Here is a 16,388-nt window from a genome sequence, read left to right as displayed (position 1 = left end):
AATCCAACAATACATAAAAGGATCATACACCATGATCAAATGGGATTTATTCCAGGGATGCAAGGATGGTTCAATATCCACAGATCAAACAATGTGATACATCACCTTAACAAAGCAAAGGATAAAAATCACATGATCATCTAAAGAGATATAGAAGAAGCATTTGACAAAATTCAACTTCCATTCATGATAAAAACTCTCAACAAAATGAGTATATAAGGAATGTACATAATAATAGGCTAATAAAGGGCATATATGACAAACCCAGAGTAACATGATATTGAATAGTGAAAAGCTGAAAGCTTTTCCTCTAAGATCAGGAAAAAGACAAGGATAACTGCTCCCTCCACTTTTATTCAGCACAGTATTGAAGACCTAGTCATAGCAATTTGGCAATAAAGTTAGAAAAAAAGAAGTAAAACTGTCCCTATTTGCAGATGACATGCTACTATATATAAAAAACCCTAAAGACTCCACCAGAAAACTATTAGGACTAATAAATGAATTCAGTAAAATTACAGGATACAAAATTAACATAACAGAGATCGGTTCTGTTTCTATACACTAATAACAAGCTATCAGAAGGAGAAATTAAGAAAACAATTCCATTTATAATTGTATCAAAAAGAATAAAATACATAGGAATAAATTTAACCAAGCAGGTGAAAGGCTTGAAAACTATAAGACACTGATGAAAGAAACTAAAGACGATACAAATAAATGGAAAGGTATATGATGCTTATGAATTAGAAGAATTACTATCATTAAAATGTCCATTCTACTCAAAGTAATCTAGATTCAATGCAATCCCCATCAAAATACCAATGGCATTTTTCACAGACTAAAACAAAGAATCCTAAAATTTGTATGGAACCACAGAAAACTCCAAATAGCCAAAGCAATCTTAAGAACAAAGATGGAGGTGTCACACTCCCTGATTTCAAACTATACTACAAAGCTATAGTAATCAAAACAGTATGATCCTGGCAGGAAAATCAATACATAGATCAATGGAACAGAACAGAGAGCCCAGAAATAAACCTATGCATATAGGTCAATTAATCAATGACAACTGAGGCAATAATATAAAATGGGGAAAAGACAGTCTCTTCAATAAATGGTGTTGGGAAAACTGGACAGCAACATGCAAAAGAATAAAACTGGACCACTTTCTCACACCATAACCAAATATAAATTCAAAATGGGCTAAAGACTTGAATGTAAGATCTGAAATCATAAAAACTCTTAGAGGAAAACAGGCAATAAGTTCTTTGACTTTAGTCTTAGTAATATATTTTTGTACCAGTCTCCCCAGACCAGGGCAAAGCTCAAATAAATAGTACTGTATCAAATCAAAAAGTTTGCACAGTGAAGGAAACCATCAACAAAGTGAAAAGATAACTTACTGAATGGAAGAAGATATTTTCAAATCATGCAAGAACTTAGACAACTTAATACTTAAAAAACCCAATTAAAAACTGGGCAGAGGACTTGACTACACTTCTTTTTCCAAAGAAGGCATACAGATGACCAACAGGCGCATGAAAAGATGTACAACATCACTAATCATCAGGGAGATGCAAATCAAAACTACAAAGAGATATCACCTCACACTGTCAGACTGGCTATTACCAAAAAGACAAAAAATAACAAGTGTCAGCAAAAACGTGGAGAAAAGGGAAAACTTGTGCACTGTTGGTGGGAATGTAAATTTGTGTAGCCATTATAGAAAACATTATGGAGGTTCCTCCAAAAATTAAAAATAAGACTACCATACAATCCAGCGACTCCACTTCTGGGTATTTATCCAAAGAAAATGAAAACACCAATTCTAAGAGATATATGCACCCCTATATTCACTGCAGCATAATTTACTATAGCTGAGAGATGGAAGCAACCTAAGTGTCCATCTATAGATGAATGGATAAAGAAGATGTGGTGTATATATACAACACAGTATTACTTAGCCATAAAAAAGGAATGAAATCTTACCATTTGTAACAACATGGTTGGACCCAGAGGGCATTATGTTAAGTAACATAAGTCAGACAGAAAAAGACAAATAACCATATGATTTCACTTATATATGGAACCTAAAAAAACAAACAAATAAACAAAACAGAAACAGTCTTGTAGATACAGGGAACAAACTGTTGGTTACCAAAGGAGCTGGGGGTGGTACAAAATAGATAAAGGGAAGTAACAGGTACATACTTCCAGTTGTAAAATAAATAAGTCATAGGGATGCAATGTACAATATAGGAAACATAGTCAATAATATTGTAATAACGTTGGATGGAGTCAGACCGTAATTAGACAGATGGTACAGAGTTCAAATCCCGATTCCCCCAGTTTTAGCTGTGAAGAAACTGGGCTAGTTACTTCACCTCCCTGCCCCTGGGTTTCCTCATCTATAAAAGAGGATAATAATGGTACCTACTTCATACAATTGTTGAGAAGATCAAATAAATAATTCATGGAAGAACAGTACCCAGCTACCCCAGCATATGGTAAGCAGTCAATAAATTTGAGCTATGAAAATAATGAAAGGATATAAAAAGAAAGATCTATCCTTTGGAGGAACTTACAATACAGTGAGAAAAGCAAACCATAAATGAAATAAATTATATGGGAATGAATATTAACATGCATAAGAATAAATATATACCTTACAAACGGAAACTTCAGGAAATGGAGATTACAGGAGCAATGCTAGTAGCCTTTTGTTGTGGAGGAGACAATCACAATGTAAGCAAAGAGTCCAAATGTCATATTTGGTAATAAGAACTGAAATGATGGAAACCTTAGTCAATGGCTCTACTGCTCTGTGACCAGGGTTCCCGTATGGAAAGGGGGAAATGGCTAGTCTTTTTGAGTTCCATGGAAAGAATAAATCGCAGAAGAGAAGGAGAACTTTCATCTCTTAAGGGTAGTGATATCTGGAATACAGAGCTAGGAGGGTACTAGTACTGAATTTATGAAGGTTTTGCCCCAAAATCTTTTTGCTTCTGTAATTAAGAGGAGAAGAGATCAAACTGAAAGCAATAGGTCTGTCCTTGTTCACCACCACAACCTCAGAAGCTGGCTCACTGCCTCCCTAGCCCATGTCTGCTCCCTCAGCCCTATCTCAGGAAATAATTACTTGTCTCTCCAAAGTCTCAGTATTTCAGTTTTCTTCTCTAAGAGAATTTAGTGCACTCTAATTCCTCATTATGGGTGTGTAGATTTTGGGCTTTGTGTGGAAGTGTTGAATCACTATATTGTACACCTGAAACTAATACTACAGTATATGTCAACTAGAATTTAAATAAAAACTTAGAAAATACATTTTTGCTAAATTCCTCAATTACTTAAAATTATTATATTCCACCTTTAAAAACAATCATACTTTATAACTTTAATTTGTCACATATTCGAACTTCTTCTCTAGGAATCTTAAGAAACCAATAGCTTATGCAGGTTTCAGAGTGTCTTGTTTTCTGTAGAGCAATTTGTTTTGCTGCTTTTTAAAAAAAGTAATAAAGTAATAAGTAAGCATGCACAAGAGTAATACATAATGCCAAGCAGAAAAGACTCAATATTTTCTCTTTATTTACCACACTATTAAATACCTCAGTCCTGAAACCACCGTCAACACTAAATTCTAACTGCAAGTGATTTATTGAGCCTAAAAGCTTAACTCTACCTTCAATTTCCCTTTCTCAATTGAGAACACAAAACAATTTTGCCAACATACAGAGTGCTAGGCTAGTTGTTATTAGGAAGAAGAAAAATAATAAAAACCTGTGAGCCCTTAAAAGTGAAAGGCTTAAATAATCATTTCCATCATCCAATCTCCTTTTTTAGCTTTTTACGCTTCTTTGGGGGGACAGCAGGAGGGAAGTTGTATATTTGGTTCATCAGTATTGTGGTTTTAATTCTCTTTTACAATTTTAAAAAGCTACTGCACTTCTGAAGCTTCTTGCCAGGGGCTTTTTGTCCCTAAAGCTTCAAAACCTAGGGCAAATGGTTTTCTCCAACCCTGCTTAACTCAAATATGAAACAGGAAACTGTGATGTCGTGTCTAGTAAACCATCAAAAGCAGTCTGTTTAAAATAGAGAAATTAAGTGAGCTCATTGCTGCTTTCAAATACCTTAATTTTGGGGAGAACACTTACCTATCTAGGAGTCATTGTAAAAGGTTAATTAAATAAAATAAAAATAGGGTAGTCACTTCTTCCTAAGTGCATTCTAAGTTGTCTTAGCAAATGAATTCCTTCAACGGAAAAGATGAAAGATGTCAGCATTCTCCTGTGAGAATGATGTACACTTAAGAAGTTACTTTGCTCACAACTCAAAAAGTTCCTTTAATTCGTGTAACAAGAGAATAATAGAACATGAACATTCTAACAGTCTCGTTATAATAGTACTATTTTAATGCCGATAACTTTGTGGATGTACACATAGCTAATCACAACGGTAGGCCACTAAGCAGCCATTTAGAGCACTTAAGGAAAACAAAATAGTTCTCTGAGGCTTTGACATGATAAACATACAAGTTCACTATCTAAACATTAAGTCATCTTTTAAATGGATACTTTAAGTAATCACTTCCTGTACAACCAGAATGAAATATACACTGATTTTAATGACAGTGATAATAAAGTTGGTTACGTAATTCCAAGCCAGTCACCGTGGGGAAAATGATGAGCATTAGTCTTCAGAGACAAAGTTTCTTAAGAGAAATTATGAGCACTATTAATGTGGTTAACATAAAAAGTAGGGGATGGGGAAGAGAAGGAACCTAGCTCTCATAGCAGAGCTGTGGTTGACATTTTTTTTTTTAAAGGCTTTTCTTTACAGGATTATTTTGCTGTAACTATTGGCAATATGATATAATTACAGTTTCTTTTAAGTAAAAATCATATATTCTTGTCACTGAGCCCTTAAGTTTCCCCTGGTGATCCCAACTTTCTTAGCTCTTTCTTATCAAGTACCTTAGTTTTCCTCCAATAAATGTACTTAGCTGGGTTTAAGTACTGGAAAGCTGAAAAGGACAAGCTCAGTTTTTCCCCTTCACAACTCTCTGAAAAGAGCTCCACTTTATTAAGAAGATAGAAAAGAAGGAAGTAAATGAAATAAAATACAAATTCTGGTTCTCTTCAGAATGACTGTTTTCTGAAAGATCATTCTGGTCTATACCGTATTTTGGAATCAATGCCTCTATTCTAGAAGAGTCAATGAGCTATAGAAAATAATAAAGGGAGAATAAAAGTAGAGGAGTGTTTTAACTTATAATTTTTATTTTAATGGTAAAGAAACTAGAAGATAGGTAAAGAGTATCCAAATAATTGTTAAAATCCCTCTGTAACTAAGAAATGGGTAGCAGGATTATGTGTGACTTTTGTTTTCTTCCTCATGCTTTTTCTAAATTTTCAAAAACAGTGTTACAATAAACACATGTTACCTTTATCAGAAGAAAAGAGGATTTAAGTGCTTTTCTATTTCCGGTTGCCAGGTCAGCCTCCTGATCCAGCTCTTAGTGAAGATCAAGAGCTTATACTTTTTCCTTTAAAACCACACTACCCGCGCAGTGCTGAACACGTTCTGGGCGTTCCGCAGGTCTGGACTGACTAATTAATTGATGTAGGGCTCCTTCACTTTTGTACAACTCTGTACTTAAAACACTGTTCTCAAGGGTGTCTAAACACACTTAGAAAAAGCTGCTCCGGTTTTAAATGATATATAAATTCTCTACTAAAGTAACTTTTCTATATTCAGCATCTCTAAAGAGCAGATGAGTGAGGTGACATTTTCATGTTGCTCGTTAGAAGTTGCTCAGAACAAAAAGCCACTCTCCTTTGGTTTAGAGTGAAGATTTGCTCTAAAAGTAAGTTACTTGAGGATCTCAGACATGACCCAGGCTTTAGATTTTTATCAAGAATGCTGCCTCCACATTACCATTGTAGATGTAAAGTTTAAGTATTAAAATTGAGATTATTTTTTCCCAAAGAGAAGCCTCCACTTCTGGCAACAGTGCTGGGAAAGAGATTGCCATATCTCCTTAAAGACAGCCCTCCCCCCACCCACCACCAATCTTTCCATCCTTAATGCTTTGGCCAGTATGTAGGGCAGAGTAGGTATTTTACAACTGTTGAAGATTGAATAAATCAATTAATCTGCCAACATAGCTACCAACCTAGTTTGTCATGAAGTGGATATAGTATGTTCAGGGAGAAGGGTAGTCTAAAAATTATTTATTTAGGGTATTAAAACAAAAACCCTACCAAATATACCATAAAAGGGCAAAATACACTGTCTTCTACAACATGTTAGACTAGTTCATAAGAATACATGTGGCTCATAATTAAATGTGATGGCGAATAAAAACTTCTTAAGCTAGTATCATTTTAACAAACAGGTGGATTCTAGAGTTCAATTTATAGAACAAAAATTCATTTTGAGTAAGGATCAAGTCATGAAAATTGTTCACCTCATAAAACAGATATAGATATAATAAATGCATCCTGAACCAAAACGCATGACTTAAAGTGACAGTTTCCTTAGCGTCTCTAAGGAGTGCTTTCTTGAAGTTACCCATCTGTGTTTCAGTTATATCCTTTTTCCTTGTGCTTTTTACAAGTTTTGTGTCCAATCATATATGTGATCCAGATATTCAATGCCACCTGGCTAATGCTAAGACAGCTATTGTATCCATAAAACCACTGCACAGTGTCTAAATCAGGAGCTGAATATGTTCGTCTACCTTTTATCGGCTCTAAAAATGCAGAGCAAACATTATCTATTGTTAATTACCTGTAAAGTAGGGCTTTAGCCACTTCCCCTGTTTCTAAGAGCCCTGAAGTGAAACCTAAAAGAAGTCACCCATTGTTTTCAATTGTGCAAGGGCCAGGAGCAAACAGGGCTCAAATTGCAGCTCTGAAAGGCCACAGGAAATTGGCATACCACTAATCTGCACTCAACTATTCAAAGAAACAAAGCCCGCATTCCTGCTGAAAAACTCACCAGCAGAAACCCAAGGCAGATCTGTTCAGTAAGGACCACAGAATAAATCTGCAGAAATAAAAGTTTTAATTAGAGTACCAGGAGACCTGGCTCTAGTTTCCTAGCTCTGAGAGTAACACGCATCATTTAGATTTCCACCTTCCCAATTTTCCCCAAAATGAGACTATATAATTAGAAGACTTTCCACTTAATAATTTGAGCAGGGATGGAGTTGGAGGCGACAACCTAATAAGAGGCCAACTGTTCGCTATAGATAGCTGAGTTATAATAAACTAGTATACTAAAATAATCAAAATCCAAAACAATTTAAATTTGCTTTTGTGTATTTGGGCTATATACATTCCTTGTCAATGCAACAACATTGTTTCTAAACCATAGGAAAGGCATGCAATTATGAAACTGGCCAGATTATCTTTCATATGAAACAGCACAATTTAAAATGAAATTCCCTATAAAATTCAAGTACGAATACAGGGATAGTTGTTTCGACTAAACACTCCATCACAGCAAAAGTCATGCGCAGAACACTGCGGCGTCATCATCAGCTGATGTGACATACTCATTTGTTCTTATATAGTGTGTATCAAAGAGACAGCAGAATTAGCTAACAGAGCCAGAGAAGTTAGGTTTTAGTCCTAACTTTATTAATAAATGGGAAAATCCTATTTCCTCCCTGTGTCAAACCTATCTATAAAACTAAGCTAATAATTTGGCTCCTTCTTAACTCACAAGTTTGTTGAAATACCAAAATTTTATAAACGTTAAGTACTTACAAAAATACTATACGTAATATACAATTTAAAATATTACTGTATTTATTAAGAATAATGTTCTGGGCACCTGGGTGTCTCAGTCGGTTAAGCATCTGCCTTTGGTTCAGGTCATGATCCCAGGGTGCTGGGATCGAGTCCCACATCCAGCTCCTTGCTCAGTGGGGAGCCTGCTTCTCCCTCTGCCTACTGTTCCCCCTGCTGGTGCTCTCTTCCTCTCTCTCTCTGTCAAATAAATAAATAAAATCTTTAAAAAAAAGAATAATATTCTGATTTGCATAATAACTTGAATTACATGATATTATTATAGGTCTATCCAAAGAGCATTCAAAAGCATTTATAGCCATTGTGCATTTGAAAAAAGGGAGGTTTTGAAGAGTTTGTGCCTATGCCAAGTTCAGCAAGAAGAGTAAACAATAGTTTAGTATCTAGGAGAAGGACCATTAGTACCTAAGAAGCTAAGAAGGGCTCTGGCATTCTCCAAGACTCCCAAATCAAAACCAATATTAGTTACTCTAAAGGATACTTCTGACTCTTAATGAAAAAGACCAAGTGGTTTATATTATGAATAACTAAGAATAGATTAGTAAAATGAAGGAGTAATTCCAGGCACTTCCATGTCAGGTCTATTTGGGATGTTATAGAGAGGATGCAGTGGGGTAAAAGGTACAGTGGGTAAAAGGTAAGATGTTTCAATGACCTCTAATGTCTGTCTCCTCCAGTGCCAAAATTTTACTGCCCCAATTCTTAAAACTATTCTCTTCTGGAAACTTTAACATAATCAATGATATTACCAAAATTTTCTACACCAAAGAATTACATAATATTGTTAGAATTCTATGCAAGACTAAAATGGTTTAAAGTAGGTTACATATCATATCAGAATATATATTTTATTACCATAGTAAATGTCCCTCTGGTCAGAAAAACAAGATACAAATATAGGATTTTATTTATTTTTTTTAAAGATATTGTTTATTTGAGAGAGCATGCGCATGGGGAGGGGGGAGGGGCAGAAGGAGAGGGAGAAGCAGACTCCCTGCTGAGCAGGGAGCCCAATGCAGGGATGGGATCCCAGCAACCTAGGATCATGACCCGAGCCTAAGGCAGATGCTTAACCACTTAACCGACTGAGCCACCTAGGTGCCCCTCAAATATAGGCTTTTAAACTCAATTGTAAAATGCGAGGGGAAAAAACATCAACACATATTTATTGAATGCCTAGTCTGAGCGAAGCACCTTTGGGGTGCAGGTAAATCTACAACATAATCTCAATCTCAAAGAATTACAATATAAAAGGAGAGACAAGACAAAAATTTTGAAGAGTGCCAGAAAGTGCCACCCTAAATATGCCACTTTAGCTTAAGAATTATTTTTAGCTAAAGGCACTAAAAAACAGCAGGTGCTCTGACCTCCCCTTTACTTCCTGAAAGCAGGAGATGAAACTCCCCTGGGTAAGATGCCCTCCCAGGACCAGGAGGAAAGGAATATTCTTAACACCAGATTCTGGGAGTGGAGGCTGAGAGAAATCTACGCAGACGGATCTAGTTAAGATAACTCAATTTCCTTTAGTCTCCCCATATGTCTTAGTTACTTTTCCCACAATTGTCTCTCTTTATTCAACCTAGTATATAAATACTTAGTCTTAGCCACTTCCTTAAGGGGGTCTTCATTTTTCTAAGAGGGCTTTCATGTACATGTAAAAATCCGTATGCTTTTCTCCTGTTAATCCGTCTTATGCCAATTTAATTCTCAGGCCCAGCCAGAAACCTTCAGATGGTAGCGGTGAAGTTTTGCCTCCTCTACAACATTAAAAAGTAAACATGAAAATTAATGAGCGGTTTACACAATGTTGTTACTAAAAAGGTTCTGGGAGAGATTATTTTATCATGATTCAGTCAGAGAAGTAGGATTTAGACCTAGCTATTAAAGAGTAGAATTTAAAAGGTAAAAGCAGTCCCTGAGGTCAGGATTTGAAGGTGTGTTTTAGGGACAGAGAGTGAACCAATTCTACTAGATAGAAGATTTATGTTGCAGGATAAGCTGAAGAGAAGGGTGAAAAGCCTGGTTGGGGGTCTGACAGTGCAGCTATGAAAACCTAGTGCACAAATTTTCACTTAATCCTATAGTTAATGCATAGGGTGACTGTAGGAAAAGAGGATAGGGCAAGAAGGAAAGCGAAAACTTGGGGCTTCAGAAAGAAAGACAGTCTGATGAACTGGAAAAGATTAATTTTTAATATGGTTATTTGTTATGCAGTCATGCTGTAGGCCGGTAACATCATATGATAAATGACACAAATGTTTCCAAGTGTAAATCATCATATCCCAACTAGGCAGCCACCAACAGACACACATTTTCCATTGGGTCAAAAGGACCCGAAATTTTATTTGCACACAAAAATACAGTTCTGTGTTTTTTCCCCTTGAGAAACTGCCCCATAGGTAACATCTGAATGGCCCCCATCATGAAATCACCGCTCTATGTTCGGTGCTGCCTGTGGTTGAGTTAGTCATTTGTTGTGCCATAGGAAGGAGGTGACGGTTACTGCTTGGATACGTTTGTAGGCCATAACCTCAAAGGGACTTCCTCACACTCTATAGTAGAAAGAAATAAATGTTTGTTTTGAAAGATAAGCATAGGTAAGTAGGAAAAAATGCTCAAGGGCAAATACTTTTGAAAAAAATGCTTTATGAAAGAATGTTGGGTTTTGTTGTTTTTTTTTTTTTTTCAAGAAAGGCAAGTTCAAGCAGACCTTTTTTTTTTTAAGAGTACTGCCTGTTTTTCTTCTTTCCAAAATTTGCCAGATTTTACAATCCATATGAAGCATATTTCCCTAAGGATTAAGAGACTCCCCCCCACCCCGATCCAATTAAAATTTTTACTTAAGAAATTAAGGGACCACATGGTACCTATTTCTTTGCCAAGGAGAAAAAAAATCCCATTATCTACATAGGATGCAAGGAAATGGGAGCTTTCACACTTGATTTTTTTTTTTAACTAAACTCTCGAAATCAAGCAATGCCAGTTTCCCTCAAATTCAAGTTATTCTGCCTTATAATGATCACCTCTCAAAAAAGCATTTCCAAGTCTCTACATGTGCCACATACCACCTATAAAATGTAGAAAAATATTAACTCCAATGCCACCACTTAAAATCATTTCAAACGATAAAGAAAAGAATAACCAATTCCAATCCCAAAATCATTTTGTCCTTCATTTTGTATCGCTTCTGCAAGCATTTGGATTTTACCGCCTTCACCTATTGTTATAGTTCACTCTATTTAGGAATTGTAAATTAAATTCCCAGGCTTCAAGTATAGACCAGGTCCACAGTATAGGCCTCTTAAAAGTACTTTTCATATATTTTCCTCATTCTGCTGGTTCACTTTCCTATTAGATGTTTATCCTTGGATAAGTCATTTCATCTCTCTGAGGTCAACTTTCTTTGAAATGAGGGAAGGGAAAACTAAGTAGCTTTTAAAGTCCCTTCCAAGTTCGATTTTGAGTGGCTTCCAATTATTCTGTAATCTTAATTCCCAATCACCTAATACACATATTCCCCAACCACTCTCCTTCTTTGTCCACCATTGTCACCACCACTTTTGACTTTGACAAACAGGCAGAGAAAAACACAGGAAATAAAAACTGACACTGAAGTTGCAAACACTGTTTTTAAACTTCAATGATTCAAGATGTAAAGCCTGAGGGAAGACGGAGGCGGGGTGCAGAGGGAATGGGGGGTTAATGCTTTTAGATAATCAGGAGAAAATGGTTGGCTTACTGAATTTTCTAGTTCTGGAATTTGGTATTTCTGACAACAAAGCTCAGATCCATAATTCATTTTTCTGAGTGATAGACAATGAACTCTGTCTAGGGAGCTGGGGTGGAAGAAATAATTTAGTTTCTGCTTGATTTTCCAAAGTCTTTGATTCTCTTCTCTGCCTTGTTTCCTGCGTTCAGTATACTTCATTACTCATTAACTGTTCTGAGAGAGATGTGGTCTAGGGGGAGAAAAGATTCTTCAATCTGCACAATTAGTAGAATGTTCAGTGTGGAAAATTCTAGTCTCCTTATACATTTCATTTATACAAATGTTCTCTCTGCCCCATGTTACCAGAAATAACTTGAACAGCGCTGAGTCACCTAGATTCCTCCTCCCTCATCTTCCTCAACCCATTATCTCAAACCCATCCCTTCCTTTTAATTTCCATTGTCCTTGTCACATTCTGGCTGAGGTGTCAGCCATTATATTAACTATCTAGCTGGTCTCCCTCTTCCACTCTAGGTTATCCTCCACAGCGCTGCCTGAAGAATCATTCTGAAACTCTAATCTGGTCACGTTACTCTCCTGTTTATAATCTGTCCTGTTCGTGACTCTATTCACCCACAGGATAGAGCTTGAACTCTTTAATATGACGTTCACACTTTCCATGACTGGCTCCTATCCTTCCCACAGGCACCTTACATTCCAAACATACTAAATCACATGCAATTTTCCCATCATGCCATCTTCATTCCCACTTACATGCCTTTGCACTTATCTGAAATGCTTTTCTCTCTCCTGTCTACCTGATGAATAACTACTCATCTTTCACACTTTTTTTATGAAGCCTTCCCTGACTTGCAAAGACAGATGTGGCTGCCTCCTCCCAGAGTGATTCCATGGCCCCAGTTACCAACCAACATAATAGCACCAATCGCATGGCTAAAAACTTATGAATTACTAGCCAAAGCCTGGGATCCTCCATACCTAAGATACTGTTGTCGAATAAATGATTAAAGGGTTGACAGAGCCAAGCAATTCTTCTTTTCTCACAAAACTGCCTATATTGTTGACAATAGAAACAGTTTCAAAAAACTGCAAAAACAAGAATTCAATTTGGTTATTAATCTCAGCACGTTTCCTTAATTTGAAGCTTTTAAGAATAAACCTAGCAAGGCAACCAACAACAAATATTTACTGAGCTTCTACTCTACTGCAGTAAGCACTGTTCTAGGTATTAGATAGCAAGAGGTTAAATTGACATATTTTAGTTTCATTTTATTCTATTTTATCTTCCCTAATTGAATTGTGTTTCTGCTACCAAAGAGCAAAAAGCCAAAAACGGTCAAAGGCAGATATAAAGAAGAAATTATAGGTAGTTCCAAGAGCAGGTTTACAAGCCACAAACTAACCCATGAGAACTCCACATTCTCTGTAAATAACTCTGACACCAGCAGTTTTCTTTACAAAGATAAGGCCTCTCTACATTTGGAGTACAGGGAAGATTCTGGGTGGCCCAGAAGAATAAAATGTACTTCTGTTAAGGAATCAAATTTACTCACAGCTTCTACTGCAAATCTGCAACATGCAAACTCTGTGAAGTAGACAGGGCTAAGATCTTGGACCCAATCCCTCTGCCTTCTGAAGTGCCTCTGAAGTGCACAAAAGCTTAAAGAAGGGAATGTGGGAAGCAAAAGGTCTTTGGCTCTGTATATTATTTTGACTGAATTGACTGGTCAATCCATTTTCACGAAGATATTTTCTTTATTCAATAACTGACTTTAACAGACAATTTGTGCTATGAATGGAGCACATCTCATTTGAAATAAATTCTACTCCATTTATTCATTCCTTATTAAGAAATCATATTTTGATCAGATCCTAATTACTTAATTTATAATCCATTAGCTTAAAAGCAAGTTAAACTGTCTGAAAACATCCTTTCTGAGCATAAACACCAGCCTCTAAATTTTCCTCTCCATCTCTACCTCTGGCATCTTAATACCTAAATTAACAACTCTTTTAAGGCATTGGGTTTTCTTCCTCTTTGGCTCCAAAAATCTCTCTACCTCAGCTACTCAGCAGCACAGAAAAACCCCAGATTTCTTTAGCATTTAAAAATGGCCCACCTTCTAAGATCTTGACTTGAAAATTCACCTCTGTCCTCAGCTGTCTACCTTTCCTATGTAGGTACTCTCTGTAAACCTGCATTTCATCCTCATGGGAAACTTTATCCAATTATTCTGGCCAGTCATTTCAGCATACAGACTACTGCCCTAAAATTCCTGACCTCTTTCAAATTCACCATTTCTTATTGGCCCCTTATTCTCTGCCTTAACTGCTCCTTTAACCAGCTGTAAGCAATGTCTAGATAAAATCTGAAAATGCTTAGAGATCCACAAAACATTCTGTTCAATCTAAGCTGAGTTCTGGGCGCTGCTCTTCAACTCATCAGTTCTTGCTGAGTATGCACTAGCATCCCCACATCTAGCCATTCTAGACCTCTGCCCTCAAGAACGAATTTCAGTGCTGGATGGAACTTACCTATCAACAGGAGACCATCCTCTTTTTTTTTTTTAAGATTTTATTTATTTATTTGAGAGAGAGAGAGGGAGCATGCACTAGCAGGGGGAGCGGCAGAGGGAGAGGAAGAAGCAGCCTCCCCACTGAGCAGGGAGCCTGATGTGGGGCTCGATCCCATGACTCTGGGATCACGACCTGAGCTCAAGGCAGACACCTAACCAACTGAGCCACCAGGCGCCCCGACCATCCTCTTTTAATCAAAATTAGAGTGTGTTTCTACAAGTTCCTTGTTCTCCCTCTTAAAATTCCACTATATCTTTTTCTTCCTTCTCTCCTTTTATTCTTCCCCCCTGGGAGAAGAGCCATTCTTGCCAGGATTAAAGCACCCCTCTGTGCTCTCTTCTAGACCCTCCTCCCTCTTCTGGGATTCTGTTCCTTCAGCTATTTCCTCTGCTCCCCGCCCCTTCTTTCTCAAGTACCCTTGCTCTCTTCCTACAAAAAGGCTTTGGAAAAGGCTCAAGTTTGTTATTCTAAAAATCCTCCTCAGCTGTTACCTGCCTCCAGTTACTTTCTTATCATCTCAAAATTTCTAGAATGAATAGACTGAGAGCTGTTACCTGCATGTACTTACCACCCATTCGTGTCCCAATCCCTTGCAATCCAATGATTACAGTTTCACCTAAATACCACTTACCAAATCTAGTTGAGAGTCTCCACAGTTTTTGACATTTAATTACTAATTTCCATCTTGAAAGTGTTTAGATTCTAAAACACACCAATCTCTTGGTGCCTATCCTTCTTTGGGCAACCCTCTTATCTATTGGTTCTATATTCTCCCTCTGTCCCCTAAATATAGGTATGTCCCTAGCCATTCTTTCCTTTCGGGATCTATGCCACAGATTCCCTATCACCCCCATGTGGATGACAGCCATCACCCACCTCTCTTAAACCCTAAACGGTTTTTTCAATGACCTGCTTGCAACTCACTCACACTTTAAGTTTATCCCAACAGAACTCATAACTTCTCCCACCCCACGTAACTCCTAAACTAATTCCACCATTTCTTTTAACAGAACTACCATTTGCATATTCACCTTGCTGCAAATCTTCAGAATCACTTTCAATTCTTTCCTCTATCTCAAACCCATATATGAGTAACTGCAAAGTCCTATGGATTTAACATTTGTAATACATCTTAACTCACATTGACACCTTCTTTCCTTTCCTACCAACCTTCAAACCACTTCTGACTCTTAATACCTCTGGCTTTCTTTTTCTAAACTGGCCTCCTTATCTTAATACCTGCCATTTTAATCTCCCACAATTCCCCACATACCTATAATCGAATTCAGAGGTTCTGGGCTGTGGCTGTGCCTTAGAATGATCTCAGTGCTGCTAAGAAAAAACAAGAGCCAAAGTCCTCCTCCCAGAGATTCTGACTGAAGTGGCCTGAGATGGGATCTAAGCACAGGTTTTGTTTGTTGTTAGTTTTTACTCTCAGATGACTTTAAAGTATAGCAAAAGTTGAGAACCACTCACTGCTAGCTAGCCAAACTGGAAGTCAGTTTTTTCAAACACACTTTGTTTTCTTACATCAAATTTTATTCAGTTAGTTTTGTCTGAATCCCTTCTTATGGCATTTATTTCTCTGCCTTGGACTGACATCCATCCATTGTGCTTTAACAAGTTTGTTCAGTTTTATAATTTATAAATTAACCTGGAACTTTTGTTCAAATCCCCCTTCCAACCAACCTTTCCTTCCTTCCAACCATTTTCTACCACATGTTCACATATAGCAACTAGTTTTAAGACAGTTTTTGTTTTTGGCAGCTAGATCATGACTTTAGGTAACTAACCTCTGAACCTGACTTTTCATCTCTCAAGGTGGATTAGAAGACCTCTAAGTTTCCTTCTAGCACTAAAATTATGATTCTATATTTATCAAAACAAACTCTTGGCCTACTAGTGAATGAAAGATGCTTCTAGGACATTTTCCCAAATATGCCCAACTCAAAACAGTTCTAGGTTCTTTGATAGTTTTTGCAATTAGTTATTACCATATCTAGCAGGATTCAACCATCTGATACCAATCTTTTTAACAGTGCAAAATAGAACATTTAAATTTGCTTTTTAATCACTATGATCCTAATGCAACCAAAACAGTGATAAGAAGTAGCATCACCTAAATTCTTATATCTAGATGCCGAGTTGCTACTACCTTTTACAAACTGTTTAGATCAATTTGTTATTACCATATAAACCTGGCCAGAGGAAGCACACATGCTCAGTTTTCCAATGAAGTTGTTAAGTTTAATATTAACATA

This window comes from Mirounga angustirostris, unplaced genomic scaffold (genome assembly GCF_029215605.1).
Source record: "Mirounga angustirostris isolate CCGP_5_RB_7025 unplaced genomic scaffold, mMirAng1.0.hap1 SCAF_2, whole genome shotgun sequence".
Lineage (NCBI taxonomy): Eukaryota > Metazoa > Chordata > Mammalia > Carnivora > Phocidae > Mirounga > Mirounga angustirostris.
This window is presented reverse-complemented; position numbering follows the sequence as displayed.